At 38.4% G+C, this 19,519-nt stretch overlaps 1 pseudogene; it reads left to right on the top strand.

Annotated features, from left to right (window-relative positions):
* Positions 1-17,608: 17,608 nt before the first annotated feature.
* Positions 17,609-18,400, top strand: LOC145951936 (secreted RxLR effector protein 161 pseudogene; annotated as a pseudogene).
* Positions 18,401-19,519: the final 1,119 nt, after the last annotated feature.

The following is a 19,519-nucleotide window of genomic DNA, read 5'->3' as shown; positions in this document are numbered from 1 at the left end:
AGGGAAAAGGTCTTGGAGTAGTGATCCTTAACGGTGTTGGACCTTCCCCTTTGTTCGTCTTGATTACCAACAACGGAGTTGACGTGTGTTCGCTTGGCACGGTTGTTGGCTTACACTTGATAACGAACGGCGTGCGATCCATTCTTTGAACATACGCATCGATTAATTCTTTCTTTTTATTAATGTTTATTAATGATTTACTAGGAGGGATGTATGAAATGTAAACCTAGATCCCTCCATGATCTTTGATAAGAATGCATGATATGAGATGATGACGTTGAATATGCATGCATTGTGTTTATTCAACTAAGCATTATCATGTTTTTAGGATGTCCCTAAGATGATGCATAATATTGCTTGGTTTGGATAAATAATATTTTTCTTTATTTTTCTTTTGGGTATTTTTTGTATTTTTTGGGTGAAAAGGGAAACTACCTATATGAATGTGATGAAGGTAGATGTTAACACCGTATAATGGAAGATTCTTATTCCTATTTATTCTTATTTTTTAAAAGAATAGGAATGTTGTATGTTTAAAGAAATGCAATGTATGCTCAAACAATTTCACATAATCAATGCACAAACAATTCACTCATCCACGAACAGTCACGAGCGAATCACGAGGTAGGGGTATCCTGCAGAAAAGTGCATATTCAAGGTGGATCTAACTGTTCTCACCGGTCTGAGGCCCCCAAGGTGCCCCCATTATAGGGACCCAATTCCTCTCGTCGTAAGTCGATGGAAAGCTCCAACGCACTGTCGGACTTGAGTTCATGGTTATCACCTTGAGTGATGCTTTCCGACAACGGTCTACGGGCACCTATAGACCCATTCGACAACCGGCCGTACTAACATCCACTCCCTATGGCTTTCCACTCATGCCCCCTGTAGACCCCTAAAATTGTCCGGGTCGGAAATAAAGCTTGAAGACTCTCGAAGACTGAAGGATAATCAGCCAGAAGGACTCCTCGAAGGCCCTAGGAGGGTTTTCTGTAGGTCTAGAGGTCTTAGAATAGCTCAAAATAAAGAAGTGGAGGGAAAAAGCCCAATACGGCCGTACTGAACTTAATACGGCCGTATTGAAGCTTCAATACGGCCGTACTGAAGTCAGTACGACCGTATTGACACTTCAATACAACCGCAGCGAACTCAATACGGGCGTATTGAAATTTCTGAACTTCAATACGACCGTATTGAACTTCAATACGACCGTATTGAAGTTCAAAAATTTCAATACGGCCGTATTGGCCCTGTAGGCCGTACTGCGCCTATCCCCTATAAATATGACGTCAATTGGACGTCATTCCACACTTTTTCACTCAGTTTTGACTCCCTCCTTGAGTATTCTGGGGTTTTTGAGCAGTGTTCTGCCCTAGAAATCTCTCTGGGAGTCGATCCGACGAAGTTCTGGAATTCCGAGCACTTAGCTTGGAGATTCGAACCTAGTCGAAGGGAAATCCTCCGGATTTCCATAGTCAAAATTTTATAGGAGAGAGCGAGCGAGCTTGTAGAGCGAGGGAACGCCAAAAAGCTTCCCAGTTTTACTCAATATATAAAAGCACGCTTCAAGAGGTTTCTTCTTAAATCCTTCCTTTTACTGCTTTCTGTGTGCATATTTAAACTGTCATCATGTAGATAGTTAATTTATAATCGCTTATAATAAATAGGGGTAATTTAGTAATTTTACGCTATTATTTTAGAAATAATCTGTCATAGGGAACCCGAAAGGGGCGCTGTGGGGTGCTAACACCTTCCCCACGCGTAACCGACTCCCTTACCCGACTCTGGTTGTAATGGCCAAAGTTGATTTATAAAATCAATTGCCTTATCCCTTTTTCCAATGTTTTGAGTAAAACATTGGTGGCGACTCCACGAACCCTCCTTTTGCGAAAACCACTAATCCATGGAGGGTCCCGCTTGGGATTAATATGGATTGGTGAGCCTTTTAATAAAATTGCTCGTTTGACGAGGTCTCAGTTTGAGAATAAGTCATTCTAGCAATCCACATTTTCAAACAAATAAAACGAGTCCAACCATCCTTCGCGAATGCCGAAAGCCCGTTTCGGGCCGGTGGCGACAGATGGCGACTTCACTGGGGAAGCCTCGAGAGTCAGTCCCATTTAGTGACAGATTATTTTTAACAAATAATAGTTAAAATTACTTCATTACCCCTCACTTGTATGATAACATGTTTATCTATTTGGCTTTAATAACTGTTGTATGTTTAAATTCCGCAATTGTTTGAAATAAAAACTGCACACAAACCTTTGCACACAACAGTTCCCTCTATACCCGGGGGCATGAGTGGTAATCCATAGGGAGTGGATGTTAGTACGGCCGGTTGATGGGTTTATAGGAGCCTATGAGACCGTTGTCGAAAAGCATCACTCAAGGTGATAACCATGAACTTGAGTCCGACGGTGCGTTGAAGCTTTCCATCGACCTACGACGAGAGGAATTGGGTCCCTATAATGGGGGCACCTTGGGGGCCTTTGACCAAGTGAGAACAGTTAGATCCTCCTTGAATATGCACTTTTCTGCAGGAGACCCCTACCTCGTAATTCGCTCGTGACTGTTCGTGGATGAGTGAATTGTTTGTGCATTCGTTATGTGACATTGTTTGTGCATTAATAAATAACCTCTTGATAAGGTCTAAAAATAATCCCCATGCATAAAAAACCATGACATGAGAGGAAAGACCATGTGTGAAAATATAATAAAAGTGAGGAGCATGTACATCATTACCAATAAGACATCATGCATCCTCATGAAAACATACATTTTAGGATCACCAATACCTCTTGACATGAGTGAAAGAGACCCATGACTATAGAGATTCTCCGTTGGGGAGAAATCATAGATAAAGAAGGGTGGTAAACTTCCGTCTTAAAAAGGCAGCGCCTTAAAGATGGAGGTTTATCAAGCTCGTGTTAAAGAGTGTATTCATTCCATAAAATAAACTAACTAAACATTCATTTTAGAAAGTGGCTGGTCATCTCTCTGTTCTCACACGTGCGCAGAAGATCAAGAAGATGGAAGCTCTGGAGGAGCAAAACAAGAAGCTCACAACCGAGCTTTCACAGCTTAAGGAGCAAATGGCGCAAATGATGGAACTCATGCGTCATCACAACGTCCATGGATCACACCACGGTGACCATGGGTCCCATCATGAGGGAGAGGAGGAAGAGTATGAAAAAGATCCTCCAAACGCTGTACCTCTTGGGGCTGGAATTATAATAAAAGAGCCCGAGGTTTCAAAGGAACAATTCCATGCCCTCGAGAATCGGCTAAGGGCTATGGAGGGGCATGATTTTGATATCAAGGACGCCGCCGACATGTGCTTGGTGAGGGACATTCAATTCCCTCCCAAATTCAAGGTGCCAGATTTTCCAAAGTACGTGGGATCGACTTGCCCTAAAAGTCATCTCACCATGTACTGTCGCAAGATGGCCGCATATGCCACAAATGAAAAGCTCTTGATTCATTGTTTCCAAGAGAGCTTAGCTGATACCGCGCTCAACTGGTATATGCAACTAGATGGAAATCTAGTACATACATGGAGACAGTTGGCCGACGCCTTTCTCAAGCGCTATAAATACAACATCGACCTAACACCCGATAGGTCCGATCTTCAAGCCTTGAGCAAAACAAATGATGAATCCTTCAAGGCGTACGCCCAACGATGGAGGGAGTTGGCGGCACAGATAGAGCCCCCGCTGTCGGATAAGGAGACGGTGTCCTTATTCATCAACTCGTTGACTGGTCCCTATTACGATAAAATGATAGGGAACACAACGACACTCTTCTCGGACATCATCACCATTGGGGAGAGAGTGGAACAAGGACTTAAAAGTGGGAAGCTAGCAAAGCCCTCCCAATCATTCGAAGCTAAGAAGACCTTTGGGAAGAAGAAGGAGGAAGGAGTCAACGCCATAACCATTTCTTCATCTTCTTCCACTTCGAAGTCAGGAAGATCGCAATTCATCCCTGTGAAGAAGTTTGATAAACTTCCGACCACTTATAGCGATCTCCTGCCGAAGCTAGTAGAAGCCAAACTTCTAGCTCATGTTCCACCAAGGAAGATCGACCCACCTTACCCCGATTGGTACAAGCCACAAGACAAATGTTTATACCATTCGGGGGCACCGGGGCATTCAACAGAGAGATGCCTAGCTCTCAAATACAAGGTCCAAAACCTTATTGATGCCGGGTGGATCACCTTCGATTCGACAGCGCCCGACGTGAGCAAGAATCCTCTACCAAAGCAGGAGTAGAGAATGGCAAGCCACAATAGGGCCCCTTCATATTTTTCTTCTCTTTTAGGGACTCATGATCAGTACCCGAGATCATGAGAACCTTTTCATGTAAATAAGGGTTTTTGTACAGTTTTAATACATATCAATAAAGAGGCATTTTTCACATTATTCTCTTTTTTGTTCTTTTCTCTCTTTCCTCATTAACATTAATAATTCTAAACCTAAACAGAACCAATAAAATAATTATGTCTGTAATTGTTCGCTCTAACCGGGATCCGAAGGTGAAAGGGTTGAGTTGGACAGTGATGAGGAGACCATTTCTCCGGATCTGCAAAGATTGCTAGATCAAGAAGCTCGTCAAGAGAAATTCGAAACCGTGAATTTGGGGCATGGCCGAAAGATAAAAGAGGTCAACATTGGGACCCATATCAGTGATGAAATAAGGACACATGCTTCCACTATGATTATAATAAAATCATTCTTTCTCATTGCTTCTTTTCTTGCTTATAATAAAACTCTAAACCACATTTTTTTAACCCTGTTTGAATAAACATGAATGAGGTTAAAATCATCTTAATAATAATAAACCCACATCATTTTTATGTGGAAGTGTGTGTGTCAACTTGGAGCACCTTTTCTTGGCCTCAATAAGTGCCATCATGGATAAAGAAATCCTAAAGATAAAAAGACCCGCTAGGAATCCCACAAAAGGGTGACCTAGGCAAAAGTTAGGGTTACAAAATAAAAGCAAAAGACCCGCTAGGAATCCCACAAAAGGGTGACCTAGGCAAAAGTTAGGGTTACAAAATAATGAACAAAAACAAAAGCCCGCTAAAACTCCACAAATGGATGTTTTAGGCAAAAGTTAGGGCAAAAGAAAAACAAAATAAATCCATGATGGTACCATCAATTGAATTCAACAAGGGGCTCAAGAAAAGCTATCCAAGTTGTCAAAGCACAATCATTAATAACAAAGATGTGTTTAACTTCATAAGTGTTTAATCAAGCAAGCCTAAACACATAAGCCTACCTTGGCCATCCGTTCTTACAAAAACCATTTTTGAAAAATAATCCCCTCTAAAATACAAACTTCAAAACAAAAATATCTTTCCCTTCTTTTCTCTCTTGTCCCAAAAGATTTTAGAATAATCTAGTGGAAGCATGGAGAAATAAATCATCACTGATAATGGATCTAATCTGAACAACAAAATGGTGGAAGAACTGTGCCAAGAATTCAAGATCCAACACCACAACTCTTCCCCATATCGGCCAAAGATGAATGGGGCAGTCGAGGCAACCAATAAGAACATCAAAAAATAGTGCAAAAGATGGTTGTCTCATTTAAAGACTGACACGAGATGTTACCCTCCGCTCCTCATGGCTACAGGACTTCAGTACGTCCATTTACAGGAGCTACTCCATTCTCACTCGTTTATGGGGTGGAGGCAGTTCTACCCATCGAAGTCGAGATATTCTATCTAAGGGTAATCATGGAAACAAAACTTTCCGAGGCAGAATGGGTTCAAAGCCAATATGACCAGTTGAACCCTATCAAAAAGAAACGGCTGAACGCCATATGCCATGGTCAAGCCTATCAGAGGAAGATCAAAAAGGTTTTTGACAAGAAAGTCCACCCTCGAGTCTACCATGAGGGAGAGTTGGTAATGAAGAAATTACTACCAACTCAAAAAGGGGCAAAATCGGAAAGTGTGCCCCAAATCACGGAGGACCATACGTGGTAAAACGAGCCTTCTCAGGAGAAGCATTGATTCTCACAAACATGGACGGAGAAGAACTTCGATACCCAGTCAACATTGACGTGGTAAAGAAGTACTATGCTTGAAGACGTTGCTTGCATAGGCCTGCTAGGATGAAAACCCAAAAAAGGCGTCCTAGGCAAAAGTTAGGGCAAAATAAAAAGCCCGCCAGTACAAGGGTACTAGGCAAAACAACGGCAAAATTATCCCCGCTAGGATACGTCCTAGGCAAAAGTTAGGGGCAAAAGAATAAGATGTAAAAGCAAAGCAAGCAACGATTGTTTGAATCGAAAACCGAAAGGCGGTTCAAGCGATTATCTTCTAGAAGCAAGCGTCTTGCAGCATCTACACTCCTGGCTCAGGCCGAAGCAATTAGGGGAACGTAAAGAGCAACAATTACAGATATAATTGTTAAGCCCAATGTATATAGCCTACCCTGGCCAGCCATTCTTCAGAAATTTCCTTCTGTATATCTTTCTGTAAAAACACTTGTGAATATCAATAAAAATATCCATTTGTTTCTTTTCTTTCTTGACCATGTGATTATGCCTCTGAATTGGTTTTTCATAAAAATTGTACGAAATTCCATTAATAATCGGTCAATAAAAGAAAATTGGAGGGGTTCCTGTAAAATCCATAGTCTCCTGCATAAAGGCTCACAAAAATACTCCCTCGCGTCAATGACGGAAAGTCCTCCAAGAAGAAGAGGATAGGGAGAGCCACTCACTTTTCTAAATAAATGAACAAAAATAAAAAATTGTATTGCATTTGTGCATCACACACACATTAGTTGCACATTCAAAGACCTTATCATGAGGCAACTGCATAAAATAGAAAAATAGAAAATTGCTTGTGTATGACAGCAGCAAGCAAAATACAAAGATTCAGAAAATCAACAGCATCATACAGAATAACTGAGCCTGGAGAGGCTTGCCGAAAGAATACTCTCAAAATAACTGAGCCTGGAGAGGCTCGCCGAAATAATACTCTCAGAATAACTGAGCCTGGAGAGGCTTGCCGAAATAATACTCCTACAAAATAACTGAGCCTGGAGAGGCTTGCCGAAATAATACTCTCTCATAAATCTAATTTCTTTAACACTTTTAATTTCTGTACAGCAAAAGCCAAAAACATAAAAAAGGCAAAATACAGAAAAAGCCAAAATCAGAAGAAAAGGCAAAATACAGAAAAAGCCGAACATAAAAAAGGCAAGGATATAGAAAATCCAACAAACAATCTGTACCAAATAACTAAGCCTGGAGAGGCTTACCAAAATAATACTCCATATCCTCCACAGTATGCAGAATAACTGAGCCTGGAGAGGCTCGCAGAAATAATACTCCCCAGAAGGAACCTCAGCTCAAGCTCACGGAAAAATCCCCAGCGAGAGCTATCAAAGCAAAATCGACGCAATCCCCAATGGAAGTGCGATCATCCAAACAGTATATACAAGTCAAAGGACTTAACACTTCCTCGGTGGAAGATAGCTCTCCGACTCAAAGCACTGAGCGAGGCTAAGCCTGTAGAGGCTTCCTAAATAATACTCTGGGACACAATAAGATCCCCAAATCCCCAATCGCCTACTCAAGAGGCATCCCTGCAAAAAGGAGAAGAAAATCAAAAATATCAATAAGTATTCCCCAAGTGGAATCCGGCTCTTAGCCAAACATCGAACGTCAAGCCGATACGCCTAACAGAAGAGGCTAATCAAAATCAACGACAAAATCCCCCAGTGGATAACAGCCTACACAGAGGCAACACAATCAGAAAATCAAAGAGAGACACCCGAATAAGGATAACCGGGATACTCCACTCACGTCAAAAGGACGTCAGCCAAACATAAGGCATCGCTCAACTCAGAGAGCATCTGTGTCTACACCCCAAGGAGTCAAAAATTCCCATGGGTACCAACTAAGCAATGCAAGTTGGGACACAAGAACCTATGAATGACTGCACATCCCCTAGACGGATCCCTGCGTTATCCAGCCCTCAGCGGCACAAAATCAGAAAAACAAACCGTCGAAGCAGCATTGTGGACTGTGGAGACAAACTATACTCAACTACCTCATCTTTGAGAGGCAAAGTCTGGAGAGACGATACTCAAACGAAGTCTGGAGAGACGGTACTCAAACAAGGTCTGGAGAGACAATACTCAAACAAGGTCTGGAGAGACAATACTCAAACAAGGTCTGGAGAGACAATACTCAAACAAGGTCTGGAGAGACAGTACTCAAACAAAGTCTGGAGAGACAGTACTCGAAGTCTGGAGAGACAGTACTCGAAGTCTGGAGAGACAGTACTCAGAGTCTGGAGAGACGATACTCAAATAAAGTCTGGAGAGACAATACTCAAACAAAGTCTGGAGAGACAATACTCAAACAAGGTCTGGAGAGACAGTACTCAAACAAAGTCTGGAGAGACAGTACTCGAAGTCTGGAGAGACAGTACTCGAAGTCTGGAGAGACAGTACTCAGAGTCTGGAGAGACGATACTCAAATAAAGTCTGGAGAGACAATACTCAAACAAAGTCTGGAGAGACAGTACTCGAGGTCTGGAGAGACAATACTCAAGGTCTGGAGAGACAATACTCAGCCATCAGCGTCGTCAGAGGCACGTTGGTGTTAAACTTAGCTACCGAGGTTGTCAGAAGCGCCAAGGTATGCAACAACCTGGAGAGGCTACTCAACAATTTTCCACCGGAAGACATTACAAGTCAGAAGGTCGGCACATCACCCGGACAATTGGGTCAACTCCTTTACTTGTCAGCCGGTACACCAAAAGACCGTTTGACTAAGTAAAGGGGGGGCAGCTGTAGACCCCTAAAATTGTCCGGGTCGGAAATAAAGCTTGAAGACTCTCGAAGACTGAAGGATAATCAGCCAGAAGGACTCCTCGAAGGCCCTAGGAGGGTTTTCTGTAGGTCTAGAGGTCTTAGAATAGCTCAAAATAAAGAAGTGGAGGGAAAAAGCCCAATACGGCCGTACTGAACTTAATACGGCCGTATTGAAGCTTCAATACGGCCGTACTGAAGTCAGTACGACCGTATTGACACTTCAATACAACCGCAGCGAACTCAATACGGGCGTATTGAAATTTCTGAACTTCAATACGACCGTATTGAACTTCAATACGACCGTATTGAAGTTCAAAAATTTCAATACGGCCGTATTGGCCCTGTAGGCCGTACTGCGCCTATCCCCTATAAATATGACGTCAATTGGACGTCATTCCACACTTTTTCACTCAGTTTTGACTCCCTCCTTGAGTATTCTGGGGTTTTTGAGCAGTGTTCTGCCCTAGAAATCTCTCTGGGAGTCGATCCGACGAAGTTCTGGAATTCCGAGCACTTAGCTTGGAGATTCGAACCTAGTCGAAGGGAAATCCTCCGGATTTCCATAGTCAAAATTTTATAGGAGAGAGCGAGCGAGCTTGTAGAGCGAGGGAACGCCAAAAAGCTTCCCAGTTTTACTCAATATATAAAAGCACGCTTCAAGAGGTTTCTTCTTAAATCCTTCCTTTTACTGCTTTCTGTGTGCATATTTAAACTGTCATCATGTAGATAGTTAATTTATAATCGCTTATAATAAATAGGGGTAATTTAGTAATTTTACGCTATTATTTTAGAAATAATCTGTCATAGGGAACCCGAAAGGGGCGCTGTGGGGTGCTAACACCTTCCCCACGCGTAACCGACTCCCTTACCCGACTCTGGTTGTAATGGCCAAAGTTGATTTATAAAATCAATTGCCTTATCCCTTTTTCCAATGTTTTGAGTAAAACATTGGTGGCGACTCCACGAACCCTCCTTTTGCGAAAACCACTAATCCATGGAGGGTCCCGCTTGGGATTAATATGGATTGGTGAGCCTTTTAATAAAATTGCTCGTTTGACGAGGTCTCAGTTTGAGAATAAGTCATTCTAGCAATCCACATTTTCAAACAAATAAAACGAGTCCAACCATCCTTCGCGAATGCCGAAAGCCCGTTTCGGGCCGGTGGCGACAGATCAAAAACCCCAGAATACTCAAGGAGGGAGTCAAAACTGAGTAAAAAAGTGTGGAATGACGTCCAATTGACGTCATATTTATACGGGTATAGAGGGAACTGTTGTGTGCAAAGGTTCGTGTACAGTTTGTATTCCAAACAATTGCGAGAATTTAAACATACAACAGTTATTTAAAGCCAAATAGATAAAACATATTATCATACAAGCGAGGGGTAATGAAGTAATTTTAAACTATTATTTTAGAAATAATCTGTCACTAAATGGGACTGACTCTCGAGGCTTCCCCAGTGAAGTCGCCATCTGTCGCCACCCGGCCCGAAACGGGCTTTCGGCATTCGCGAAGGATGGTTGGACTCTTTTATTTGTTTAAAAATATGGATTGCTAGAATGATTTATTCTCAAACTGAGACCTTGTCAAACGAGCAATTTTATTAAAAGGCTCACCAATCCATGTTAATCCCAAGCGGGACCCTCCATGGATTAGCGGTTTTCATAAAAAGGAAGGGTTCATGGAGTCGCCACCAATGTTTTACTCAAAACATTGGAAAAAGAAGTTTAAGGCAATCGATTCAAAAATCGACTTCGGCCATGACAACCAGAGTCGGGTAAGGGAGTCGGTTACGCGTGGGGAAGGTGTTAGCACCCCACAGCGCCCCTTTCGGGTTCCCTATGACAGATTATTTCTAAAAATAATAGTGCGAAATTACTAAATTACCCCTATTTATTCAAAACAATTATAACTTAACTATCTACATGATGACAGTTAAATATACACACAGAAAGCAGTAAAAGGAAGGTCTTAAGAAGAAACCTTTGAAGCGTGCTTTTATATTCAAGTAAAACTGGGAAGCTTTTTGGCGTTCCCTCGCTCTACAAGCCCGCTCGCTCCCTCCTAGAAAATTTTAACTATGGAAATCCGGAGGATTTCCCTTCGACTCAGTTCGAGACTCAAGCAAAAAGCTCAGAACTCGAGAACTTTGTCGGATCAACTCTCCGAGTGATTTCTAGGCAGAGCACTGCTCAAAAAAACCCAGAATACTCAAGAAGAGGGTTAAAACTCAGTGTAAAAGTGTCAAATGACGTCCAATTGACGTCATATTTATAGGGATGAGGCGCAGTACGGCCTCTGGGGGTCAATACGGCCCGTATTGAGTTTTTGAACTACAATACGGCCGTATTGAATTCAGTACGGCCGTATTGAAGTTCAAAAAACCTCAATACGGCCGTATTGAGTTCAGTGCGGCCGTAGTGAACTTCAATCCGGCCGTATTGAGTTCAGTGCGGCCGTATTGTAGTTCAAAATGTTCAATACGGCCGTACTGAACTTTTGGGAGGCCGTATTGGGCTTCATTCCCTCCACTTCCTTATTTTGAGCTTATTACAAGACCTCTAGACCTACAGAGAATCCTCCTAGGGCCTTCCATGGGTCCTTCTGGCTGACTTTCCTTCAGTCCTCAAGAGTCTTCAAGCTTTATTTCCGACCCGGACAATTTTAGGGGTCTACAATATACATTTAATCAATATTGATTGTTGCATTTCGATAATGGCAAGAAGTATGGCTCCCTTTGGTGCCAATAATCTTTCCTTTCACCAATGCTTAAGTCCCTCGACCTACTCTTTTTGATACTTTTCATCCAACCTCTAAGAAAATGAAGATTAACAATAAGAGTAGCTAAGAGAAAAAAGATGTTGATAAGGAAAAATGAAAAAATTCTAATTGTGCCGAGGAGGGTCTAGCCAAGTAGAAAAAAAACTTAAGCAACAAAAGCTTCCTTCTTATTCCATAAGTCTTCCATTGGCTCGTTAAGTTTTGGCCAACACTTTTCTCCTTGCTTCAACCTCAGAGACATTTTTGGTAATGGGGTTCTTTCTTCTCAAACAAATGAGTCTTTATCCCATGAGAACTCGACCAACAAATGGTTCATTTTTTTTGTAAATTACTAGGTCGTTCTCTTGGACTTGTTTAACATCTTCTTATGGACCCAATTATCGATGTTGACAAATTGAAAAGAAAGTTACAAGAGTCCAAAATGGCTTTTGTTGAACCTATCTCTACCAACCTAAAGATCAACCAACACAATGATAAGCTTGATATTGGGATGAAAAGGCTTCAAAGCTTAGTTGATGATTTGCAAGAAAGTCTTAAAGTTTCTAAAGAGGCTAAAATTAAGGTTGTTGAAGAGCTTATTTGCATTAAATAACAACTATCTTTGATGGCTATTGAAAGGAATGTTGTCATTGCTGAACATAACACTTACGTAAAAGATGCTAAGACAAGAATATTCAATGAGCATGAAGCGGGTTTTAATTATATTGTGTGGGATCCTTAATTCAACGTTGGCCTTATATGTGAATAATTATATATTAAAGACACATAATGCCAAATTAAAGTGATCTAATGATGTATAAATTATTTTGGCAGTTATGTATCTGAAAGGTTATGGGACCTTTAATGTGTGGTAACTAAAGGGTAATTCTATTTTGTGATGGGTTAAAATAGAAATATCAAAAGACCTTATGACTGTCTACAAATAGGTTAGGTCCCCAGATCACACGACGTTCTTTTCTTTTCTGACATCCCATTATCAGAGAGAGACAAAGAGATAATTAAAGGGTTTTCTCAATAGAGTACGTGTTGATCTGGAAGGCCAAACCACACCGCTCTCTTATCATCATGAATTCAGGTATGTTTCCGCTTATTGTTTCTAGTGATTAACATGATAGAATTTATTTTTATATAGATGATGGTTTTCATCAAAAGGTTAAATTTGGTTCTAACAATTGGTATCAGAGCCATTTATCATGTTTTATCATTAGGAATATTTTGGACATGTTTCTTCATTATAGTATTATATAAATTCACCATGCATGTACAGTTGAAAGAAAATCCAATATATGTATCTTCTGAATATTATAGTAAGGAGAAAAGGACTTTAATTGTTGGCTGATTTATTTATTTATATATTTTTTGAAATTCCTTTATGTAATTTGGAAAATGGATTTTCATATGCACCGTAACAAGGAATGATAGTTGTTTATTTGATTTTAATGGAGTTTGCTTCCAGTAAAGTTTATTTCTACAATTTGTATTCATTACTATGGTTGAATGCAATTGATTGGATTGGTTTCAGTTTCAATTTACAATTTTAATTAATTTTAAGGTGATATATTGCTTATTATGTCAGACGCATATTATATTTAATTAGTCTGAACTTTTGATTTGCGTTTGATACATAATATTTGTTTGATATATTGAACATTTGCAAGCATGTATTGAATTTAGTAAATTATATTGTATGAAAAGGTATGATTTTTATATCAATTATATTGTATGAAAGGTATGATTTTTATATCAATTTTGGGATTTACGACTAATTGGTTATGAAGAATCAAATAATAGTCTTTTATATTTTGACATAAATTTCTTGATGATTCTCACAGATTATGTAGTCAATTGATATATTATTATATCTCTTTATGCTAATTGATTTCGATTTCAATTACGAATTAAATTCATTTTTAAATTGATATGTTATATATTGCAATTGATTTCGAATTCAGTTACGAATTTAATTCGTCTTTAAATTATGAATTCATTTGGTTTTAAACTGATACATTAATATATATTATGTCCAACGTTTAATGTATTAATTATTTTTTATATTGAGAATTCATTTGATTTAATATGTTTACATTATTGCAATAATAATTGATTTTATAATCAGTTTGATTTTTATATATACACACGGTAATATTTTTATTTATTATTAAAAAAAAATGGAACCTACATATGATTACAATAAAGGTTGATTTGTGTGTATATATAAATTTAAAAATATTAATTAAATTCAAATACTAAAATAGTAAAAATAAAGGTTTATATATATATTTTAAGATTAATTAATTTAAACAACATGTCACCAAAGTGACCTCACTTGTGAAAATTAATTTATTTTAAAATATAAAAGGTTGTGATCTTATAAGTTATGTGTGTATTAGTCGGCCCAAAGGAAGGTTAATATTTTACATAATTACATGTGTACTTGTGGTGATAAATGCGTAATAATTATTTGGTTTCTTTTTTTTACGTGTAAATATTAAATCAGCGCAAAGGAAGGTTTATTATTTGACATGTTCTTATTATTAGCATTTTATTATCGCATCAAGGTATCATTGAATAGTTAAAATTTTATCCAAAGATAAAATATTAATGTATTACCGGTATCTTGAAATGGGATATATTTGTATTTGTATTTGAATTTAATTTTTTTTTTTAGACTAATATGAGTGTATTTTGTTTGTTGTTCTCAATTCAGTTATGAATGATCCTGCCAATATTACTGCTAATGTCAACTCTATTCCTATATTAAATGGCTCAAACTTCAAGTACTGGAAAGACAATGTCTTAATAGTTCTTGGAGTAATGGATCTTGACCTTGCGTTAAGGATAGACTCACCCCCACCTCTTACGGATACAAGTACCTCTGAAAATAAGAGGGAAATGGAAATGTGGGAGAAGTCAAATCGCATGAGTCTAATGATCATGAAGAAAGCCATTCCAGAAGCATTCCGAGGCACAATATCTGAAAATATAAATACAGCTAAGGAGTTCCTTGCAGAAATTGAAAAAAGGTTTGTTAAGAATGAAAAGTCTGAGATAGGTACACTCTTGGAAAACCTAATTTCAAAGAAGTATATGGGTAAAGGCAACATTAGGGAGTACATCATGGAGATGTCTCATATTGCTTCAAAACTAAAAGCACTTAAGTTAGAACTCTCTGAGGACTTGTTGGTGCATTTAGTTCTGATTTCTCTTCCAACACAATTTGGTCAGTTTAAGGTGAGCTATAATTGTCAGAAAGAGACTTGGTCTCTAAATGAGCTCATCTCACATTGTGTTCAGGAAGAAGAAAGATTGAAGCAAGATAAGACAGAAAGTGCTCATATTGCCTCTACCTCAAAATATAAGGGCAAGGGATTGAAAAGGAAAAAGGATAAGGAAGTTGCAGTTACAACACCTCAAAGGAAACAACAAAAGAAATCAAATGAATCTGAAGGAAGTGGTTTTTTTCTTTTGTGGAGTTGTAGGGCATGTGAAGAAGCATTGCACTAATTATCACGCATGGCGTGCTAAGAAAGGTATGCTTCTCAACTTGGTTTGTTCTGAGGTTAATTTAACTTCTGTACCTAGACACACATGGTGGATAGATTCTAGTGCAACAACTCACATCAGTGTGTCTATGCAGGGTTGCCTGAGTTACCGAAAACCAAATGATGGTGAAAGATACATCTATGTGGGTGATGGCAAGACGGTTCAAGTTGAAGCAATTGGAAAATTTAGATTATTGTTAAAAACTGGTTTTTATTTGGATCTTGATGAAACGTTTATTGTACCGTCTTTTAGACGAAATTTAATTTCTATTTCTGTTTTGGACAAATTTGGTTATTCTTGTTCATTTGGGAGTGGAAAATTTAGCTTGTTTCATGATTCAAAATTGGTTGGTTCTGGTTTTTTATCAGGTTACGATAATCTTATTTCATTGATACGATTGCTTCATTTAATGAATCTTTACAATTAAGTACTCGAGGCATAAAGAGAAATTAACTAATGAGAATTCAGCTGCGTTATGGCACAGACGATTAGGTCACATCTCTAAACGGAGAATAGAAAGACTTGTGTCAAACGAAATTCTAAACCCTTTAGATTTTACAGATTTTGATATTTGTATCAATTGTATAAAGGGGAAACAAATCAACAAAAGGAGATTTGAGGCCAATAGGACTTTGGATGTCTTAGAACTTATACATACAGATATTTGTGGACCATTTCCTACGGTAGCATGGAATGGTCAACAATATTTTATAACGTTCATAGACGATTTTTCAAGATATGGCTACATTTATCTCATTCATGAAAAGGCAAAGTCATTGGACGTGTTCAAAAATTATAAGGCTGAAGTTGAGAATCAACTCAACAAAAGAATTAAAAGCGTCAGATCTGACCGTGGTGGTGAATACTATGGTAGATATGACGGTTCAGGTGAACAACGTCCAGGACCATTCGCTAAATTCCTAGAGGAATGTGGTATCGTCCCACAGTACACTATGCCGGGTTCGCCCACTATGAATGGTGTTGCTGAAAGACAAAATAGAACGCTTAAAGATATGGTAAGGAGTATGATTAGTCATTCTACTTTACCAAAGTCACTCTGGGGAGAAGCCCTTAAAACTGCAGCATATATCCTTAATAGAGTTCCAACAAAAGCAACTGGAAAAACTCATTATGAACTTTGGACAGGCAAAAAGCCTAGTTTAAAACACTTACATGTTTGGGGTTGTCCAGCTGAAGCAAGGCCTTATAGGCCAAATGAAAAGAAACTGGACTCAAGAACTATAAGTTGTTATTTTGTTGGATACCCTGAAAGATCAAGGGGGTATAAATTTTATGATCCCACAACTAAGTCGATTTTCGAAACAGGAAATGCTCAGTTCTTTGAAGATGTAGATTTTGCAAGGGGAGATATAATTAAGGACTTTGTATTTGAAGAGGAATATGTTGATATTCCCACAGGTGTTATTGACATTGTTCAGGATCCTCTTCTTGACTTTGTTCAAGACACAACAAATCAAGACAATGTCAAATCTCCTATGCAAGAAGTTGTTCCAGAAGAACAAACTCTTCCTCCTCAAGAACCTATGCCATTAAGGAAATCCACTAGAGAAAGAAGAAGTGCAATACCAGATGACTATATTGTGTTTCTCCAAGAACATGAGGTTGGAATTGGATTGATGGAAGATGATCCAATTAACTTTCATCAAGCCATGGAAAGTTCTAATTCTCAAAAGTGGATTGATGCCATGAATGAAGAGATTAAGTCCATGAAGGACAATGACGTTTGGGATCTTGTTCCATTACCAGAAGGTGCGAAACCCATTGGTTGCAAATGGATATTTAAGACCAAGAGAGATTCGAAAGGTGATGTGGAGAGGTTTAAGGCTCGTCTTGTCGCAAAGGGATTTACTCAGAAAGAAGGTATTGACTATAAAGAAACTTTTTCTCCGGTTTCTTCTAAAGACTCTTTTAGGACTATAATGGCATTAGTGGCGCATTTTGATCTTAATTTACATCAGATGGATGTAAAGACAGCGTTTCTCAATGGTAACATTGATGAGACAATTTATATGATGCAACCAGAAAACTTTATTTTGAAAGATTCAAAGAATTTGGTTTGCAAACTTAAGAAATCCATCTATGGGCTTAAGCAAGCATCTCGACAATGGTATTTCAAGTTTCATCATGTGATCTCCTCGTGTGGTTTTGAAGTGAATTTAGTTGATGATTGTATATACCATAAGTTTTGTGGGAGCAAGTATATTTTTCTGGTTTTATATGTTGATGATATTTTGCTTGCCAGCAACGATATAAATTTATTGCATGAAACCAAGAAATTTCTATCTAAGAACTTTGAGATGAAAGATCTTGGTAATGCATCTTTTGTATTGGGCATACAGATACATCGAGATCGTTCTTGAGGTACTCTTGGGTTGTCTCAAAAAGGTTATATCGAAAAGGTTCTCAAGAGATATGGCATGCAAGATTGCAAACCAGGTAATACCCCTGTGGCTAAGGGAGACAAGTTTAGTCTCGCTCAGTGCCCTAAGAATGACTTTGAAGAAAAGGAGATGCAAAAGATTCCTTATGCATCAGCAGTAGGAAGTCTTATGTATGCTCAAGTCTGTACGCGTCCAGATATTGCGTACGTTACATGGATGTTAGGCAGATATTTGAGTAATCCTGGATTGGATCATTGGAAAGCAGTTAAGCGAGTCATGTGGTACTTAAAGAGAACAAAAGATTATATGCTCATATATCGAAGGTTGGATCAGCTTGAGATCATTGGGTATACTGACTCCGATTTTGCTGGATGCCAAGACAGTATGAAATCTACATCAGGCTATATATACATGCTAGCTGGAGGTGCTATTTCATGGAAGAGTGCTAAACAATCTCTTATAGCCTTTTCTACTATGGCAGCTGAATTCATAGCGTGTTATGAGGCATCTAATCATGGAATTTGGCTGCGAAACTTTGTCACAGGCTTGCGTATAGTAGATGGCATAGAAAGACCACTCAAGTTATTTTGTGATAATAAATCAGCAGTTTTATTTTCCAACAACAACAAAAGCTCAACAAAGTCTAAACACATAGACATCAAGTTCCTAGTTGTTAAAGAAAGAGTTCAAAGTAAACAATTGTCTATAGAACATATTGGCACAAACTCCATGGTTGCAGATCCACTTACTAAAGGATTACCACCCAAAATGTTTCTTGAGCACACTGCTCATATGGGTGTTATGTCTTTAAGTGATATTCAGTTTTAGTGGGAGTTTGTAATTTTATGAATGCTTCTATGACATAGACATATTTTTCAATATATGTATGGTTCAAGTATATTTTCTGCAGAAATAAAGTTTTGGTATATTGAAACTTTGATTTTGTCATGGTTTGATCTCACTAAGGTTTAAGGAGGACCTATTGGAATTAGGCATGTTAAGATCACATTACATGAAAATTCCATACTACACATCCATATCATGATTCATGTTATTCATTTGTATCAATATATGTGACCATTGATGGGTTTAGTTACGAAAAATTAAATGTAACAAAGACTACTTTGATCCTATGTTGGTATGATTGATGAACCGAATTGGTAAAAGATGCATTTTATAATTATATAATTATAAGGTTACACATATAGTCCAAGTGGGAGATTGTTGGATCCTTAATCCAACGTTGGCCTTATATGTGAATAATTATATATTAAAGACACATAATGCCAAATTAAAGTGATCTAATGATGTATAAATTATTTTGGCAGTTATGTATCTGAAAGGTTATGGGACCTTTAATGTGTGGTAACTAAAGGGTAATTCTATTTTGTGATGGGTTAAAATAGAAATATCAAAAGACCTTATGACTGTCTACAAATAGGTTAGGTCCCCAGATCACACGACGTTCTTTTCTTTTCTGACATCCCATTATCAGAGAGAGACAGAGAGATAATTAAAGGGTTTTCTCAAGAGAGTACGTGTTGATCTGGAAGGCCAAACCACACCGCTCTCTTATCATCATGAATTCAGGTATGCTTCCGCTTATTGTTTCTAGTGATTAACATGATAGAATTTATTTTTATATAGATGATGGTTTTCATCAAAAGGTTAAATTTGGTTCTAACATATTGTTCAATTGGTCGTGTACTTTTGTGGAAATTTTGATGATTTTCAGCTTAATATAGACAAGGATTTTTATAATGGTGAATTTATGGACAAATGATATGTCGAAGAACACAAGCACCTCATCTAACTCGTCTCAAGTCTCTCATGGCTGAAACTCAGATTGATGAAGAAGAGGACAATGTTGACCCTTTAATCGTTATTTTTTTAATGTATCTTTGACTAATAGTTTTGTTTTGAAATGTTCTTCTATTTTCCTTTTCA

This window comes from Cajanus cajan, chromosome 9 (genome assembly GCF_000230855.2).
Source record: "Cajanus cajan strain Asha chromosome 9, NIPB_CcT2T_4, whole genome shotgun sequence".
NCBI lineage: Eukaryota > Viridiplantae > Streptophyta > Magnoliopsida > Fabales > Fabaceae > Cajanus > Cajanus cajan.
The sequence above is the reverse complement of the archived record's forward strand: the minus strand, read 5'-3'. Positions and strand labels throughout refer to the sequence as shown.